Below are 20,154 nucleotides of genomic sequence, written 5' to 3' on the forward strand. Positions count from 1 at the left end.
CAGATGGATAACACATGGAAAGCTCCAGAACATAGCCCACAATTCCACACTCCTCTCAGAGGCATTTAATTCTCTCACCTGACCACAAAGTGCAAACTTATCTTCTATTTGCCCAGCATGAGAGCTCTGATACCCTGGTCACTCTTCTCACCACCAGCACTGCTGCATTCGCTGTGACAAACACCAGCAGCTGAGGGCCTACTAAGTGTCAGGCAGCCACCCTGGCTCTCAACAGACAGCACCACTTAATCATCACAGTCTGGGAAGCCCGTACAGAATGTCTTATCCCTATTTTGCATCAGGTTCATTTCCACCCATTCTCCACTGGCATGAGTGGCTCCCTCCGCTTCAGACTCATAACCCATGCTTTGCCTGGCAATACCTGGTTCTTCTCTAAGCATTAAGCTTCTTGATCGGCTCCAATAGTGTTTCATCATCTCTACATTTCACCAAGAGCCTTGTCATGTCAACGTACTCACTGCAAACTTCAGCCTCATGCCATCACTTGCTTCCTAAACCTTTCTATGCAAACTTAAACTCATCCTATTCTCCTTACTCCCATGATCTGTTCCTCCTGCTGGTCTCTTATCTCAATAGATGGCAACTCCCTCTACATTGTCATTTAGACTCCTACCAGGGAAGAGTAAAATTTTCAAGGTTTAAAAAGTCAATTAGACATCAGAAGTCACTGTATTTACTCCCAATTGAATTAAATCTACATCAAACACCAGCACTGAGAAAATGTTACAAAGAAAACTAAAGCCTAAAATCTTACCTTGATATACTTGAGGCTTTATCTAAGAGAAGAAACAAAATTAAATTTGATGTCAAAACTATTATTAGTAGTAAAAATGTATGGTTCCTGATAGAATATCAAAATAATAACCCAATGAAATTATAATTATCATTTTGTTCAGCATAATAATTCATAGGATTAAAAATAAGAAGAAATTATAATTTCCTGTTTAAGTCATGAAACTTCACAAAGTTTGTGCTCTTGATAAAGAGCACAAAGCAACTAACTTATTGTTGATCAAAAGATCTGTTTACCTTCTGCTAAATGAACACTGATCATTTCATTTTCATAATGAACGTGGTAGGCATTTTTATACACACACCAATGCATCATTTACTCGAATTTTTTTGTCAACCCCAATATCCACACTGAAGTCCAGAACCTGGGATTGTTTTAAAAGCATCCAAAAAAAATCAAATGAAAAAGAGAGGCAAAATCTTTGTACTAAGATATGCCTCTTTCACTCACTAGAAAGCTTTTCTGAAATCTTACAGAGTTGGCTGTTTGCTGAATTGAAAAAGAATTACAGCACATCAGGTCCTATGATTTTCTCAGGCCACTAAAAATAGAGGGTCATCAAATGAGAAATGGAGTGGGAGATGGCTAGAGAACAAGCACAATCAACAACAGAAATGACAGCTAAGATTTCAAGAAAGGGCAAAAAGTTCTTCCCAGATAGGAGTCATCCCCTGTGGAATTATAGCTCAATAAATCCAGACAGAATCCCATTTCAGGGCCGGCCCGGCGGCTTAGCGGTTAAGTGCACGCGCTCTGCTACTGGCGGCCTGGGTTCAGATCCTGGGCACGCACCGTCACACCGCTTCTCCGGCCATGCTGAGGCCACGTCCCACATACAGCAACCAGAAGGATGTGCAACTATGACATACAACTATCTACTGGGGCTTTGGGGAAATAAAAAAAGGAAGAGCATTGGCAATAGATGTTAGCTCAGAGCCGGTCTTCCTCAGCAAAAAGAGGAGGATTAGCGTGGATGTTAGCTCAGGACTGATCTCACATACAAAAAAAAAAAAAAAAAAAATTAACTCTTTAAAAAAAAAAAAAAGAATCCCATTTTAATACCATGGAAAGATTCATTTTCTTGACCCCTAAAACATATTTTCCCTTTAAAAAGTTTTAAATGATGATCAGATGCTGAGGCCAGTCCAAAAAACTTGCCAAGATATTGGAATATCATTACAGTGTCAAAAGTCATGCATAATAATGTTGTTATAGGACAATGCATCCATGGAGGGCAAATGGAAATCATGGATATTCCTTCAACTTCACATGATGCTAAGGAAACAATGAGCTTCCCTGTCCCTTGTCACCCAACCCAACAGCAGGGGCAAGTGGAACGAGGGATGGGTTCCTAAAATAGTTAATATTTATGTTTTCTTTTTAAAGGGCAGGGTTTATAAATTGATGTTTTATCATTAAGAATATATTGTTGTCTTACTCACTGAGTTCTTTTTAGAGTATTTTACAAGGTTAACTTCCATTTCAAACATTTTTATGTTCAAGCTAGTAATCTAAAGGAAATAAATAAAACAACAAGACTCCTAGATTCAAGTTTAGCTTGTAAGGTGCTTGGAAGTTGTCACTCCTGTCCACATAACAAGAAAAAAGCGAACAAACTGAAGGTCAAAAACTCTTCATAGATGTATCAGAGAACTGATGTGAGAGGGCCAACTCTTGCCTGCAGAATTAGAGAACCACACTGGCAGGTACAGACAGTCACCACTTATTGGAGCAGAAGCCCAAGGTCAGAAATCTCTGTGGGAACAAGAACGCCATGGTAGGAAAACTTATACTGTAAGTGATGAATTCCTGGAGGCTCATTGTAGATAAGCAAGAGACTTAAAAATGCCAGAGTGCCCAATCTTGAGGGGTTCCCATACTTGTGTGAGTTTTATCTCCAGGAATCCTAACAGGCTCTTACAGTAAATACTGGAGAAAAATCCCCGCATGCTATTGGCAGGGACAGGGGAAAAATAGTCATTTAGAAATAAATTCATAGTATTCTGTTATTCTTAAAAAGACCTGCCCACAAGAGAAACTACTTTAGCAGAGACTTACTGGTGTTTTTCCAAAGACTAAGTGACCTACGTGAAGGGAAATACCCAACTCCAGAGCTCTCTCTTCTTCCTGTCTCACCTAAGAGTAAACTCAGCCTAACCCCTAGCCAGATAAATATAAATCCTCAGTCTACAGGCCTATTTACCTCAATTGTTCTTTTAAACCAGGACATGACATCCAGCTTTCAAAAAAACCTTAAAAGGCAGACTAAAAGAAAAAACCACACAGGTTGAACACAGAGGGCAAGCAATAGAATCACACCCAGTATGCCAGAGATGATGGAATTATCAGGCTAAGAATCGAAAACCGTGATGATTAACATGCTAAGGGCTCTAGCGAAAAAAGTGGACAACATGCAAGAAGAGATGGTGAACATAAGAAGAGATGAAAATTATAAGGATCCAAAAGCAATTCTAGAAATCAAAAACACCATAACAGAAATGAGGAATGCTTTTGATGTTTTCATTAACAGACTCGACATAGCTGAGCAAAGAATCAATGAGCTTGAGAAATGCCGGTAGAAACTTCCAAAACAGAAAGAAATGCAAAGAAAAATACCCAAAATACAGCACACAAAATCCAAGACCAGTGGGATAATTACAAAAGATGTAACATATACATTATGGGACTATCAGGAGAAGAAAGAAAAGGAAGAAATATTTGAAGCTATAATGACTGATGATTTTCCAAAATTAATGATAGCCACCAAACCATAGATCCAGGCAGTTCAAAGAATTCCAAAGAGGATAAACACCAAATAAGAAAAAAATGTACACCTAGACACATAATATTCAAACTACAGAAAAGCAAAGGCAAAGCAAAGATTTGAAAGAAGCCACGGGTGGGGCAGGGGTAGGCGGTATAACATTTTACCCGTAGAGGAACAAGCATAAGAAATACATCTGACTTCTCTTCAGAAACAGTACAATAAACAAGAAAGTAGAATAAAATATTTAAAATGTTGAAAGAAAGGAACCATCAACCAGTTTCTGTAAGCCAGTGAACTTATCCTTCAAAACAACACTACAGAGTAAGGAAAATTATCATGGATAATGAAGAACTTTAACGGTAAAGGGGTCAATTCTCCAAGAAGACATAGCAATCCCTAATATGTATGTATTAATAATAGTGTCAAAATACAGCAGGCAAAAACTGGTAGAATTCCTAGGAGAAAGAGATGAATCCATTATTACAGCTGGAGACTTCAACACCTTCTGTCAGTCACTGACAGATCCAGCTTACAGAAATTCAGTAAGAATACAGTTGAACTGAACAGCATCTTCAATCAACTGGATCTATTGACATCTGTAGAAGACTTCATCCAACAGCACAATATACATTCTTCTCAAGTTCACATAGAACATATTCATTCAGATACACCAGACACAGAGCCAAAAAATACAACTTAACAAATTTAAACTACTAGAAATCATAGAAACTCTGTTCTCAGACCATTATGGATTTAAACTAGAAATCAATAAAAGAAAGATGGCTGGAAAACTACAAAAAATTTAGAGACTAAATAACACACTTCTGAAGAACACATGGGTCAAAGAAGACATCTCAACAGAAATTTAAAAATAATTCAATCTAAATGATAATGAAAATAGGACTTATTAAAATTTGTGGGATGCAGTGAAAGTAGTACTTAGAGGGAAATTTGTAGTACTGCATGTAATAAAAGGTCCAGTGACTGTCAAAATTCATACTCATTTATGATTAAAAGTCTATCCTTAAAGTACTTTAGCATACTCACAGCAAGAACAGTTCTCCAGAGGAAAATTAAAAATGCAGAAATTCCCAAAGAAGTAATAATAATGGTCAACTTCCACAGAATTCCAAAAACATCAGGCCCAAGATGGAAATGGTCAGGCAGAATATGGACTGGCTAAAATAATATTGGAGATCATGAGGAACCTCAAAGGCATTTGCAATCCATCTGTCACAAAGAGTCATCTTTAGAAACCCTAAACCAGCCCTCCAGGAGGTACCCATACCCTCAAATATCTCCCCTTGGAGGAGAGGGAGGACAGATAGATTAAAAGGAGCAGGAGGAAACTTTTGGGAGTGATGAGTGTGTTTACTGTCTTAATGTGGTGATGGTTTCATTGCTGCATACATATATGAAACATCAACAAATTATTATTATACTTAAATTACTACCACACTTAAGCAATAGGAAAAAAATCTAATACGCATACTGTTAGAGATTTTATTTTGCTGACAAACACATTGCAAATCTTTTTTAAAACAGTTAACAGAACTTAGACTATGAATTTATAAGCCAATTAAAATTGAAAAATAATTAAAATCAAACTTAGAGTGGATGGGAAGCCTAGGTCTTCTATTGTATATTCATGAAGTACCTGGATAAAATTATTGGGGAACGCCTCCAAAAATACACTGAAATGTATGGATGAATGGGAAAAATAACAATCAAAAATGTGTGTTAAAGATACAAATGAGAATAATAGAGAGAGAGATGTCTATAGAAATGCACATAACTGAGAGACATGGGCAGCTACTATTATAATAACACTGGGATTATTACTCCCACAAAAATTAATTCATTCCAGATTTTTGTTTAGTCCAAGTTTCTAAAACTATTGAGGTTTTCTTTCAATGTTCACTTTGATTCTGAACCAGAGCACATAATGTCAGATTTCTGAAATACATAAACATTTGCATAACAGTGTGATCTTGCATATTATAATTAAAACTATGAGAATTGAAGTTAGTTAAAAACACACTTCCAATTAGCCAATAAAAAGAATTCACATTCGTATTTTACAATATTGCACCGAAATCAATCAATAGCAATCATGAAAATTAATTTGTAAAGGAATATAAAATTTTTAGGATGTATGTTCATTGAAACAAAAGGCAAACATTGTTTTACAAAACCTAGATCTGTAAGTATTTTAGAAGAAAATAAACTCATGATGTAATTCATACTAATCCATATACCAAGATTCAGTTTTGTGCAAATAAAACCTCCCTAGAAAGTGGACTCTGAAACCAATAACATTTTCATCTTCAGCCCTCACAGCTGGGGTCAGTCAAATGTGTGCTCGTGGGAAACATACACTGTCTTTGAAGTCACCACTGTCTGAGGGAGCAGTAGCTCAGCACAATGGTTAGACATGTGGATCAAATGCACAAAAAAGACAAAGATCATTTTGTCACTACCTGGTAAAACATCCTCAGTCATGGGCACTCTTGTTACATCTGGCAACTGTCAGGAGCTGATATCAGTAGTTCACTCCTACCTAGATTCGATCCAATGGGGTCCATAAGCTGAGTTTCTGATATTCAATGACGAGGAGCATGGGTGGATGTGGGAAATGCAAGACAAGTGAGTTTATCCAGGTGCTCCAAGATGAGGTAGGAGAGAGAGCTTAACTCATCTATGAGAATGCAGCCTAGGTAGTGGGGCGGGGGGGAATTCCAACAAAGACTATCAAGGAATTTCCGCCTTCATAGACTCAAAGGAAACAGAACAGATTCTTCTTTGATGGGAGGTATTCTTTGGGATGATTCCTGACCACTGGATCTTTCCAGATCCCTAAGAATCTGGTGCATGCCAATCAAAACAAATCTACTTATCTCGAAGAGCTGTTCTGAGTCTTTCTCTCTCTCTCCTCTGAGGGTAGAGGTGTTTTTTAATGAGAGAATAGGAAAACTTTCACAGAAGGAATCTGTAATTTCTTTATATTTGGACAATCCTAAGGACATTAAGGACCCTTTTTGCTTTGTGTAAATCAACACTCTGGACATGAACACTTTACGAAGGAAAGGATAACTCATTCACCTCCTGGTCATGTCACTCCTAATGATTTCCCCATTATAAACATCCCAGCAGGATGCAGCCACTTATTTTCTGATGGATTTCTCAGGGCTCCCATCAACCTGGTTGGACACAGAGTTCTTGGGGGCAGCTTCCAAGAGCAGAAAGGAAGGGACGACTCAGAAGTTGCTAAAAGTCAACAAGTCAGAAAGCGCAGAGCACAAATGACATTCCACTTTTTAGCAGACTAGCACCAACACCAATGCTTAGATACCACTGTTCCCAGGGCTGCCAGCCTTCACATACATGAATCATGTACTTATAGGGAAACAAACTACACAAAAGATGGACCCTACACCTGCAGAGCTTGAAGCAGGATCTTGACAAGGCTTCCAGGAGTCTAACTCCCATGACTCCTATTAAATAAGAGTTCCTTACATTTTTAAAAACAACTTTATTGAGCTATAATTCACATATCTTACAATTCTCCTATTGAAGACTTACAACTCAATGGCTTTCAGTATATTCACAAATCCTTCCTTCTTGACACTATAAAGTTACTATTTTCAGGTTTCCATCCTGTCGACCCTGCTGTGTTTGGTCCAAGCAATGCTGACAGGACCCAGAACTTGATGTGGACAGCTGTGGCCAGAACCCATTCAGGCTGGTCAAGCAACCTGGCCTGAGGTTCTTAGTCTTCAAGAATGTCTGAGTTCCCATCCAGGAACCCATGAAAAAGCTGTTTTTTAACCACCATGTGGAAGAGCCCAATAAAAAGGAGGAAACATCTGATGCCAATGTTTACTCACATTTGTGTCTGGGTAACCGGGAAACCCGAGCAGGAGGAGCCAGAAGATCAACCTCTGCGCCTCTGCGTCCTGGTCGTCTCAGGGGACCTGTGGTCATGAGGAAGGAGGTGTGGAGGGAGGGATGCAAAAGGCGTGAGGGGAGGGGTGGGGGAGGAAGGGGGTGAGGGGAGAGCTGGGGAGTGGGTCATGGGGACAGGTTGGAATTGGGGGTGGGATTCAGGAAGGGGTGTGGCAGGAAGGGGAGTTTTGGGCACCTGGGAGGAGAAGAGGGGTGTCACGCCTGAGTCAGGGAAAGGATTGGGTCAGATCAAGTCCTAGAGGGGAAGGAGGAGGGTTCAGACAGGTCAGTAGGTCAGCAGGACACAAGGAGCAGTGAAGTGGACTCTCAGGAGCAGTTGGAGGGGACGAGGGCTTCGTCTTCCTCCGAGTCTTCTCCTGTCTGGGCGCTGCCTTAGCAACCGTGATGCTTTATACTCGCCTTTGTCCAATCCCCTGCCTTCACCCCTGGGTCATCACAGAGGACACCCCATGTGACCTCATTTTTTGAATGCCTTTTCCCCACTGGTGCCCAACCAAGAGCCATCCCAATGACAGGTCCTCTCTGGAACGTTCACAGATCTTCTGGTTTCTGGTCCGTCCCCTGTCCCGCACTTCTGGCACTCCCTCCTTCCTTTCTGACCTCCCAAGGTTTCCAATGGCCATTGGGTGAAAAGCATACAAAGCAAAAGATGAGCGAAGTGAGAGAAGAATCAGATACACAAGCAGAGTGGGAGGTTCTCACCCCCCTCTCAGCAACTCATACCATAAGCAGACAGACCATCTGTAAGATGCAGAAGATCTTAACAGCAAACCATCTTAATCATGTAGATGTATCCATATATCCACCTATACCCATAAAACAACTGTTGAGGGCCCATTAATTTAAGATATGATACATTTACTAAATTAACTATTTTTATTTTGTCCATACAGCAAATTTTATTATATTTCAGAGGAATGAAATCACACCCAGCACATTTCTGGTAATGTAATTGTGTTAGAAGTCACTGACAGAAAGCTAACTAGAAATTCCCATATGTTTGGAAACTGAGAAGTACCTTTATAAATGAAATCTGAGTATAAGAAGAAATCCCAAAGGAAAAGAGGCTACATTTGAACTGAATGATAGGATCATGATTAAATGGTGATAAAATATTTCTTCTTTTAGGCGGGATATTCCACTTAGTGTGACAAGACTGTATGATTTCAAAATCATTCCTAATTAACCAGACATTTTCACACCTGAAACAATGGCGAATATGTCACTTATCTATGTCACCCTGCTACCTGTTAGCACAGGCTTTACGTTATGAACCTCAGTGGGGAAAATCCAAGCTGACTCTCATGATTAATCTCCCGGGATCTCCAGGAAAGTCAGCATTTTAAGAGAAAAAGTTCATCATCTTCTCTCCTGGGGGACCTGGGGACAACATCCAGAGCACTTGGCAGCACCAGGAGTGATGGGCGGGGAGAGCCAAGTAAGTGGGTAGGGGCCCAGGGACCCAGGTGACTGGGACAAACCCCACTGGTGATCCTCTCTCCTGGGCCCCATCCTGAGCTTCCTAAGGTGCTGTTCTGCATGACTGCACACAGTGTTTCCCCAACTCATTCAGGCCCATGGTAGCTTAAAATCATTGCTTTAAATCTCACTACTTTTTATTATTATGTAAATTTATACTAAACAGGAAACATTCTACCACTGTTGTAATGGAAAATCAATGTCTTTTACCATAAATATAAAGAAACCATTAAAAAAAAAGCAAGCAAAACAAAAACAAAACAAGGACAACAAAACAACAGTGCATACTAAATTCTGGTGAGATGCTGTTGCCTGCCTGAAGAGCCCCAGAGGGGGCCTGTCCTGGTTATACAAGGAGAGACCAGTACAGAAGGGGCGGAAGTCAGACTAGCCCAGAAGTGAATGGGAGAGAGGCCCAGCCTGTCAGGGACTGGGGGCTTCCAGGAAGGGTGCCAGGGTCACCCTGATCACGGCTCCAGCAGGGAGGAGGGAAAGAAGGAGAAGTGACAGAGCTTGGGGGCCTGGAACAGGTCATTCATGTAGCCAAGGAAGCGCTTGTTCCCCAAAGCCAGTGTCAGCCTCATGCCGGGGAGCCCTTCGTGGCCACTCGAGGCCAGGCCAGGAGCCTTGGGCTCAAAGCCCAGCTGTGCTGCTTCCCAGCTGTGTGACCCTGAGCAGGTTTCCTTCATTAAAATGGGAGTGTCCATGCCTGTGTCCAAAGACTGTCACAAGGACAAGCAGCAGCCACGTGCTGAGCCCCTGAGCACATCAGCAGCATCATCTCCCAGGGGCACCTGTCCTCCTAGACCTGGTGTCTTAGAAGGTGTGCAGCCATTAAAGGGAACAATGATACAACCAAAGGCCCCTCCTGTTACGGGCCTGTGCTAAACACAGCACTATGCAGACATCATGTCATGGGGTCCTGAGGTCAGTACCATCTCTATCCCCTGATGGGGAGTCAGGTTCAGAGTGGTCAGGGACAGGGCTGTACCCAGGCTGAGAAAAAGGTCAGAGGTGACTTGGGTCTGGGAGAGGATGTTGGGAGAGGGGGAGGCTGACGCCTGGAGCCTCCAGAGGGAGAAGTGGCCAGAGAGAAGCTTTGCCCAGGGCCCAGCTGTGCTTGGGGTCTGCCCTGCTCTAAAGATGAGGCCAAACCTGGCAGCCATGGTCACACCCCTTGCTCCTCGACGTGGGACCAATGGTCAGTCATTGCTGTGCTGATGATAATATTGTCATATGATAGTCCTGCTGATGTGTTATTGTGGTTGTTATTGTGGGAGAGGGTGAAGCCCACTCTGACACATGGCAGGGTCCTGGGGAGGCTCGCCTCTCTCTCTCTCTTCTCCTGGGGATCTGCTAAGCTCCATGCAACACCTCCACTCTAAGTGCGCCCTGTCAGTGTCCCTGTCCCTACCCTGGGCCCTTGTCCCCAGAGCAACCCTACCCTGGTCATTCTCTGGCATCTCAGCACCCACGTATAGCCTTCCAGGAGGCCCTGGCATGGGGCAGATGTCAAGCACTCGGGTTGGAACCAGGAAAACACCTCCTTCGTTGACAGCTTAGGTGGGGCAGGTCATGCCAGGGTCTATTCATCCTGTCTGCCTGTGCTGGCCTCCACTGAGTGCCAGAGCTCTCTGTTTGCACTGTGGGCTGGGGTAGGGAAGTGAGGGTCTGGGAGTGTGTGTGTGTGCACGTGTGTTTGGTTGTGTAATTTTGCATTATGGACCTGCGAGTCTGAGTTTCTCTGTGTGAGTATTGATCGTGGACGTGAGTTTTCCACTGTGTGGCACTCTCTGTGTGTCTCTGTGTGCATTTGTGTGTCTGTGTCTGATATCTGTGAATGAGTGTATGCTGGTTGTGCAAATCTGTCTCGGGGCATGTGTGTCCCTGCTGGAGCATGTGTGTGTGTCTGTGTTTTATATCTCTGCGTGTGTTGGTTGTGTGTGTGAATTTGCTGCCCCTTTGGGTGTTCCTGATTGTATCTCTGTGTGTATGTGTATGTCCACTGCGTGTAGGGTCTGCCCTGTGGGGCTGTCTCATGTGGCCCTGAGTGTGTGTCTCTGTGTTCTCAGGGGTCGTTGCCTGTGTCTGCAGTGTGGGTCTGTGTGTGAGCCTGTCCATGAGCCCTATGCCTGAGTCCCCAGGTGAGGATGGGGGTGATTATGTGCCTGTGTGTCTCTGTGCTTGTGGTGTCTTATTTCTCTGTGAATGTGTGTGTCTGTGAACCCCAGAAATGGGCAGCCGCAGAGGGGATCTCTTCAAGGGTGACCCAGCGGTGGGTGAGAAGGAGAAAATATGTGTTTCTCCCACCCCCAGGCTCGGCCCCTCTGCCCCTGCTCCTCCCAGCCTCTGGTTTTCCCCACAGTGGTCCCATTCAGGCCCCAAGGACAGATGGAGTAAAGGATCAGTTCACAGGACCCGAGACCAGGGGGTCAGGGGGGCTCTGGATAGCAGGAAGGGGTAATAGAGTGTGGGGGAGGGGTGTGTGGCGAGGACACTGGGCGCCTGGGAAAGGGCTGGGGGAGTCCTGGGCCCTGGGGAGAGATGAGCGGGTGGGCTCATGTGGGGGAAAGCTGAGGGGTGAAAGCCTCTGGGTATGAATGAGGGACCGGGTACCTCTGGATAGGTCTGCAAGAGTCCTACGGGACTCCTGGGTTCCCAGAGAGTAGGTCCCTCACTCACTCATGCGGGACCTAGGCTGGGACCTAGGACAGGCTGGTGCCTGGGGCTGCTCGGAGCATCTCTCTTGGGCCTCTGAGTCCTGGCCATCTACCGGGTCCACAGGGCCACGAAGGAAGCTGGGGCCAGCAGGGAGAATCAGGCCCTGGGCTCTCTCCAGTGGGGATTGGGGAGAATTACGGAGGAACCACATTTAGCACAGGTTCATCCACAGAATTAATGCACGACACAGGGGCACCGTTGATGTTCTATTCGTACTTTATTACCTCCAGCCCCAATCTGTGTGCTCATCTGGGCAATCCAGAAGGAGGAGGAGACTTGGAGGAAGAAGAGTGACTGATATTAATCTGAAAGAAACAAAAATGCTGAAATATTGGCACTCCTGATATCCTTCCAAATCAACTCTCTCAACACCCCCATCCTCACCCTCGCCATATGGGGAAACTGAGGTGGCCAGGGATTTACCCAAAGTCACACAGTGGTTTCTGAGTTTATTGACGATCACATCTGACCAAACTCCTTTTTCCGAAGTTCACTCCTTTTAATCTTGCCAGTGATGGTTTTGGGCAGCTCTGGGACAAATTCCACCTGGTTGAGGCGAAAGCAAATCCATCCTGACTTAGTCCCACCGTCACTTCCTACCAGTGCCCCCTCTCCTCCTTTGCCCCTGCACAGTCCCCCAGACAGGCTGGCACCATGTGGTGGCCTTAATGGGGCCCACCAAGGATGCCAGGTTCTCCTCCTGACCCCCTGAAGTTGGATGCAGCCTTGGGACAGGCTTTGACCAGTGAAATGTGAGTGGCAGTGAAGCGTGCCACCTCTAACAGAAGAGCTGGGAACCAGTGAGCCTGGCCGCCAGCTCTGTCCATCTCTTACGGCACCTGGCAGATACCTGTATGGTGGCTGCTCCGTTATCCTGGTCCCGAGATGAGGGGGTGTGGAGCAGAGGCCCCAGGAGAGCCTGGACATGGTGAACATGTAACATGAGCAAGGAAGATACCTTCCTTGTTATAAGCCGCTAAGACTTTGGGGGGTCTTTGTTACCCACAGTAACATCTAGCCCATCCTGCCTGCTACGTGCCCTCTGTTCTCCTCTCTGTGAGGCCACAGAGACTGATGTTAGAAGCAGGAACTCTGTTGTCAGATACACACGGGTTTGAGTTCCTGCTCTGCTTTTTATTAACTCTAATCTCAGGCAATTTACTGGGAGTCTCTGAGCCTCAGCTCCTCTCTATGAAGCAGAGTGATGAGACCATCTCAGGCTGTGGGGACGATGAAATGAAATAGTAACGCGTGTGCAGCACTGAGTCCAGGGCCCGACCCACATGGCGCATGTTCACTAGACGTGAGCTCTGCAGCTTTCTATCTGGATGGACCGTCAGCACTCAGATGACGGAGCAAAGCACTATCACAAAAGAAGGAAATGCGCACTTTCGGCACATGTATCCGCTCAAACTCTGCTTTTAAACTAATAGGATAATATCATGTACATTCTTTCATTGCCTGCTTTTTCTCTTAATAATATATTGTGATCTTTTTACATTAAAAATAAAAGATCTGCAATATCATTTTAAAATACAGGATAATATTAAATTTCATGAACAACTTAATCATTTCTCTATTGTTGGACATTTTTGTAGTTTGCACACAGCATTTAAAACAAATGAAGTAGAATAAAAATATCGGAATATATGGCATGTTATAAGGATAAATATCATTTTGTTAATTTTTGTTTGTTACGCATGTATATATGTATTGAGTTGCAATATAGAATGTATTTCCAAGCATGAATTATTTTTAAAAACAGTTTGGAAGCTGCTGATTTGGATTTCCTTCTCAAATTTTGAAAGATATTAAATACCCTTCTTGGATATCTTTGGGCACTTGTCTGATTTTTTTTCTTTAGGTTAACGTGCCAGCAATGGATTCCTTTTGGGTTTCTGCCACAGGTTCCGTCTCAGTTGGCTCCACCCTACCCCTACCCCAATTCTTTCTTCTGAAGAGAAAAATGCTAGTTCTACTGGCTGTTTAAGCTTCAGCCCAGCCACCCGACGAGACTCGGGGCCGCGGAGCGCCAGGACGGCTCGGGGGGAACCAGCCTCATCCACTCGCCTCACTCACCTTCCTCGGGTACTTGTACGGGGCCGTCACTGACTTCACGTGCTGCAGCTCCTTGGTGAGCTGGTCCCTGTCCCAGGACAGAAACTGTGGGGCCAGGACAATAAACGCCTTCACCACCTGCCGTGCAGAACCAGAGCGGAGGCTCAGGGTGAGCGCCAGTGAATTGTCTAGTTTACAAAGTGAATATTTATTTAATGAGCGAAAACACCAAGCTGACACTTGAGCCTTTGGAAAAGGACACACCAGGTTCTAGTCCCAATACTCCAGTCTCCACTCTATGATTGGAAAGTTACTCAACCTCTCTCACCCTCAATTTCCTTCCCTGCAAAACGGGGACAGTACAGGTTCATTCCTCACTGGGTTTAGGTAAAGATTTCACGAGATAATACATGTAAAACATGAAGCTAGTTTAACTTTATTATTATTCTTATCATCAGCGTTATCTTCATCATTTTTACTATTGTTGTATGTATACTTCTGTGCCTGGAACCTTTGGGCATTTAATAATTGTTGGTAATTTATAATTCTTATGTTATTATTTATGTCTCCACTTAATTGCACAGGGCCTTGCACATAGTAGGTGCTCAGAAAACACCTGTTGAATCAATGAATGCATGCTCTGGAGCCAGATTGCTTAGATTCCCGTTCTGGCTCCACCACTGTGTCATCTGGGCAACTTAATAACTTCTTTAGGCCCCTGTTTCCTTATCTATAAAAGGGTATAATGAGAGTCCTGAACTCATTAGGTTACTGGGGGGAAAAATGAGCAGGCACATAATAAGAGCTCATTAAATGTTAGATGTCAGCAGCAGCATTTTCAGCCACAGATGAGGCCACAGTGTCCCCTGGTGACCCCATCGTGTAAGTGCACACACACACCAACTGCGCCCTCTCTCCACCCTAGGTCCTGGGTAGACATGGCCTCGAAGTTTCCCCTGCACCTGCCTCCCCAGTGCCCACACACAGACACGATGACCTCCGTGTCCTCTTCCTCACCTCCCCTCGAATCGGGTCCGGGCTGCTCACCACAGCTGACTCAGCCACTGCTGGATGCTCGGCCAGGGCATTTTCCACCTCTGCCGGCCCGATGTGATACCTGCAGGATCAAAGGTTCCTTCTCTGGTTCTGAGCAGATACCAGGGCTGGGGCGACCAAGCCCTCAGATCTCATGTTCTGGAGGATCGTATTTTCCCTTGGCACTTGACAGAGGGAAACTGTCACAGGGGGTCAGAGGCCTGTGACAGGCTGTGTAGTGGGACCACTGCAGGAAGACCTGGACGCTCCATGCTAAGAAATACAAGGCACAGGTGCTCTCTTCTCACTCACTGCCTCGGGTAGGAGGAGAGAGAGAGCTCTGTCCTCCCAGAGCTCTGCGGCCTGGCTTCAGGAGCTTCCTCCAGCATGGAACCTTTTGGAAGCCCCAAACTTGATCTTAAACATTCATGAAAATTCTCCATCCTATTCCCCACTACGTCAGCATTTGTTTTAGAAATTACAAAATAAAACAAACTCAATTTCCCTGAAATAACCAAGAGAACTTGTTACTTGTGTCATTTTTTCCCCCTAAATCACGTAAGGGTTAGGGACAACGGGTTGGGAGCCTCACCACCTTGGTTTGAATCTGGGCTGCAACCTGTACTGTCTTTGAAACTTTAGGAAACTTACTTCACTGGTCAGTGACTCAGTTTTCTCATGAGTAAAATGGGCATAATGATAACATCTACTGGGTTATACAAAGCACCAAGGAGAGTGCTTTCACCTAGTAAGCACTCCATAAAGGTTAGCTATTATTATTATTACTATTTTCTGTGACATGTTGTGCCCCATCAGAGGAGCACAGAGAATAATTTCCTCCCATCAATAGGGATCAAAGCAAGGTCTCCCTTCCTCTTTAAATTGCACGGTGTCTTATTATGATTGTTCTTCCAGACCTTCCTGAACTTCATTTTGACTATTTCTTCTGGATGCAGGGGTTGGGGGAGGTTCACAGACACCCCCGGGCCAGGGCCCCATAGACATGGCTCTGTTCAGAATTAGGCTGAGGGTCCCATGACCAATGCATGGAGGAACGTCTGGGCCAGCTAGATCCCACCAGGCGTGTGAGGGTGACACCTCCCGGCTCAGGGTCAGCCACACCTACACAGAGGCATTGATGACATCATCGCCCCTCCCCAGGAACCAGATGTGGCCCTCTGCATCCATGGTTGCTCTGTCCCCAGTGCTGTAAAAGTCCCCACACTCCGCTTCGGCTGTCCTCACCGGGTCATCCTGTAAAGAGAACAGCACCCCTCTGTGGAGAAGGCAGCGAGTCTAGAGATGAAGAGCCACAACCTGGGGCTCAGATCTGGGTCCGAATCCTCCTTGTCACTCCACCTGGCACCTGGGCAAGTTTTGTCATCTCTCCAAGTCTATTTTCTTTACATGCAAACACTCAATGCACTCTACTGCTGATTCAGTGGGCAATATTACACCAATTTTAAGGATAATTTTTTAAAATAACACCTCGCTTTTGTGTGGCTCTCCAGTAGAATACGATTTCCTACACCATGAACTCCGTGTATTTGATTCACTGTGAGAAGCTCAGCGTTCACACAGTAACTGGACAGATGGGAGGTGTCAATAAATATTTGCTGAACGAATTTTCTTCCCAAAACACTACCTCATTTGATCCTCACAGAAAGCCTGTGAGGTTGGTATTACTTTAATTAAACTTATTTTAAGATAATGATAGATTCACATGCACACTGTAAGAAATAATACAAAGAGATCCCATGTACCCTTTACCCAGTTTCTCCCAACGGTAACATCTTCCAACACTATATAGTTCAACATCACAACCAGGATACCGACATTGATGCAATCCACCAATCTTACCCAGATTTCCACAGTTTTTCACTTGTACTCATTTGTGTGTGTGTGTGTGTGTGTGTGTGTGTAAGTGTATTTAGCACAATGCAATTTTATCACATGTGTATATCAACCACCAGTCAAGAGACAGAACAGTCCCGTCATTACCAGGAGCTCTCATGTTGCTTTTATACCCACGTCCACCTCCCTCCTCCTCCTTCTCTCCCTCCCTCTCCATCCCTAACCCCTTGGCAATGCCTAATCTATTCTCCATTTTCATAATTTTGTCATTTTAAGAATGTCACATAAGTGGAATCATATAGAATGTAACATTTGGGAATGGCTCTTTTTATTTTTTAATTCAGTGTAATTCTCTGAAGATTCATCAAGGTTGGTGTGTTCATCAATAGTTCAATCCTATTTATTGCGGAACAGTATTTCATGTTATGAATGAATCACAGTTTGTTTACCCATTCACCCATTGAAGGGCATCTGGGTTGTTTCCAGTTTTGTTTTGTTTTGTTTTGTTTTGTTTTGCTGAGGAAGATTCTCCCTGAGCTAACATCTGTGCCCATCTTCCTCTGTTTTGTATGTGCGTCACCACCACAGCATGGCTGATGAGTGGTGTAGGTCTGCACCTGGGATCCAAACCCGCAAATCCGAAGTGGAGCATGCCTAACTTAACCACTATGCCATGGGACCGGCCCCATCCAGTTTTTAGCTATTAGGAATAATGCCACTATGAATATTCATGCACAGGTTTTGTGTGAGGCTGGCATTTTTCATAGCCCATGTTACAGAAGAGGAAACTGATGCTCAGAGAGGCACAATCACTTGCTCAAAGCCACTCAGCTGGTTGGTGGAAGGGCTGGTATTTGAATTTAATTCTTGCTCTACAGCCCATGCACTTGACCACCAAGCAATGTGTTGGGATCTTCCCTGTTGTGGGACATGACATGATTTTAAGAGGTTCCAGAAAAAAACATCGGATCACATTCCTTTTTAGATTCCCTTCCAATTGTTCTGATTTGGCTCCGACATATTTTTAAAAGCTCTGGAACTACCAAGAGGAAGGTAAGTTTCAAGATCAGAGCTTTTAGTGGGAACAGGATGTAGCTAAAATTTAACAAAGTTGTTTGGTTTGTATTATAGTTATGGTTACAACTGCCTTTTGCTTTTGGCAAGTGCTACTGTTTTCCACTTGTGATACCACATCAACTTTTTTAAAAAGGGAATGTTTTAAAGTAAAATAATAAGTGGATTTAGAGAGAAAAATTAAGTAAGTGATAATATAGATGGTGCACACAGATAAGGTAAAAAATAGTGGATGTGGACATGGATGACTCAAATTTAGGAAATATTGTATCAAGGGGTACAGCAAAGTCCCACCCCCATTCATGCACCACTTGAACTGCTGTCCAGCTCAGTGTACTGTGTGTTGGTACAGTTGGCCTGACACACCCTTGTGGACACGACTTCCAGGAGGAAATGAACTTTCTTGATGACAATCATCAGAGACTGGAACCTGGATGATGGGATTCACACATCCAGGGAAGGAATCATGCTCCCAGGGCCAAAGAAAAGCTCCTTAATGGTAGGGGCACAGTATCCTATCTACCACACAGACGTGGGCAGAGTCCACAAAGACACCCAAGTGGGTTCTCAACCTTGACTGCTTTTCAAAAGTGCTACTAGGGAGTGATATAAAGAAAATGGCCTACTAGAAAGCTGTAAGCTCTTGTTCCGCTACAAAACATCAAAAACAAACAAGCAAACAAACAAACTACCAGGAGCTGTCTGAGCTGACTTTGTAGGAGCTCTAGAAGAGTCAAAGGTCTACAACAACCGTGGAAATACCCAATCAAGAAAAGCCACCTTCAAAACGGTAGGGAAGTTTCATGCCATTTTTACTCACATTTCATGTCATTTTTGCTCTACAGCCCATGCACTTGACCACCAAGCAATGCATTGGGATCTTCCCTGTTGTGGGACATGACATGATTTTAAGAGGTTCCAGAAAAAAACATTGGAACCTTGCCTCACCTTTCCCCAGCATGGCAGATTTGGTCTTGAGTAGACAGCAGCCCGGTTCCCAGTACCCCTGCTCCAACCAGAGGGAGCAGAGCAGATCTTATTTGCAAATTATTGTGTAATCTGTTCTAACCTCTCTGGGGACACCTGAAGGGCTGATGCAAGGCCCTCATTTCACACGACTCAGAATGCAGACGGGAAGAGCAGCAGGCACTGCTCGTAAAAGCCACACGGTGGACTACAACTAAAGACGCCTGAGATGAGAGACTATGGGGGAGATATACAGTAGACCCTCAAGGTCTGGGGGAGAAGCTAGGGTAGACTTTCCAGGAAATTGAGATATCCAAGACAGCTATGAACATGCGGGATTTAGAAAGCCATCACACACCCAGGCAATGCATGCTCAGAACGTCCTGAGAGGACCTGAAGCTTCCACCTCAGGCTGATCCCTAGGCTCAGAGCAAGGCTGGCCAAGTTGTGGGGAGTTCCTCACACAGAGCCAGTCTGCACAGGCATCATTCTCTGTTGTCGTTGCTGTTGCTGTTTGTGTTTGCTTGTTTGAGCTCCTGGCACTCAAGGAAATCTCTGACAAAACATTAGCTGAGGGGATTGCTGTGAATATGGTGGCATAGGAGGACTCTGAATTCACCTCGTCCCACGGACACAACAAATTTACAACTACCTGTGGAACAATCACCTCTGAGAGAGATCTGGAAACTGGATAAAAAGAACCCCAACAACAAGGGACAACACTGACAGAAGTGGAAGAGGCAGAAATACCCTTCTGCTGCAGAAAAAAACCCATTCTAGCTGCAGTGCCTCACAGCCAGGAACAATCATAAGGTACAAAGCTTTTCCTGGAGGAACAGGGGGTTTGTGCAGGAGAGCTACGCCACAATAAGCAGTCTTTGAATTCAGCACAACGGAGATGCCTGTCATAATACCTGGCTTTGCTGGCTATTAAAACCAATGGGGAATACCCCCAGAAAAGCTATCAAACATAAGAGAAAGAAAAGCTTTCCCTTAAAAGGCCCACACACAAATTCATCCGTTCCAGAAACCAACAAAAAATCATCAGAAAGAAAGGTGCATAGTCCTTTGGTAACAGAGACTCACTTGAAAAGCTGTCTCAGAGAGGCAGAAGGCAGCTAGGCCCACCTCCCCAGGGACTGAGTCACTGGGGGCAGCCATCGCTGAGACCTAGTACAGGCATGCTGACACAGATGCTGGCAGATGCCATTGGAGTTCTTCCCCCGGCCTGTTAGCCCAAGGGTTTGCCCCACCCACTAGAGCTCTGATTTAATCCAGCTCAGCCAGAGCAGGCAGTCTGCCCTAGGGACTGGCCCCACCCACCAGCAAGCCCAGAGAACTTGTGGGCCTGCATAGGTGGGGTGTGTGGGACCTCTGCAGTGGGGTGAGTGGGTCCGCCTTTGTGGGGTAGTGCATGCAG

General features: G+C 44.5%; 1 pseudogene; it reads right to left on the reverse strand.

Moving 5' to 3' along the window:
• Nucleotides 1-12,030: 12,030 nt before the first annotated feature.
• LOC131421989 (acyl-coenzyme A synthetase ACSM2A, mitochondrial-like) overlaps nucleotides 12,031-20,154 on the reverse strand; it is a 75,361-nt pseudogene continuing 67,237 nt past the window's right edge.

This window comes from Diceros bicornis, chromosome 26, assembly GCF_020826845.1.
Source record: "Diceros bicornis minor isolate mBicDic1 chromosome 26, mDicBic1.mat.cur, whole genome shotgun sequence".
In the NCBI taxonomy this organism is placed as follows: Eukaryota; Metazoa; Chordata; class Mammalia; order Perissodactyla; family Rhinocerotidae; genus Diceros; species Diceros bicornis.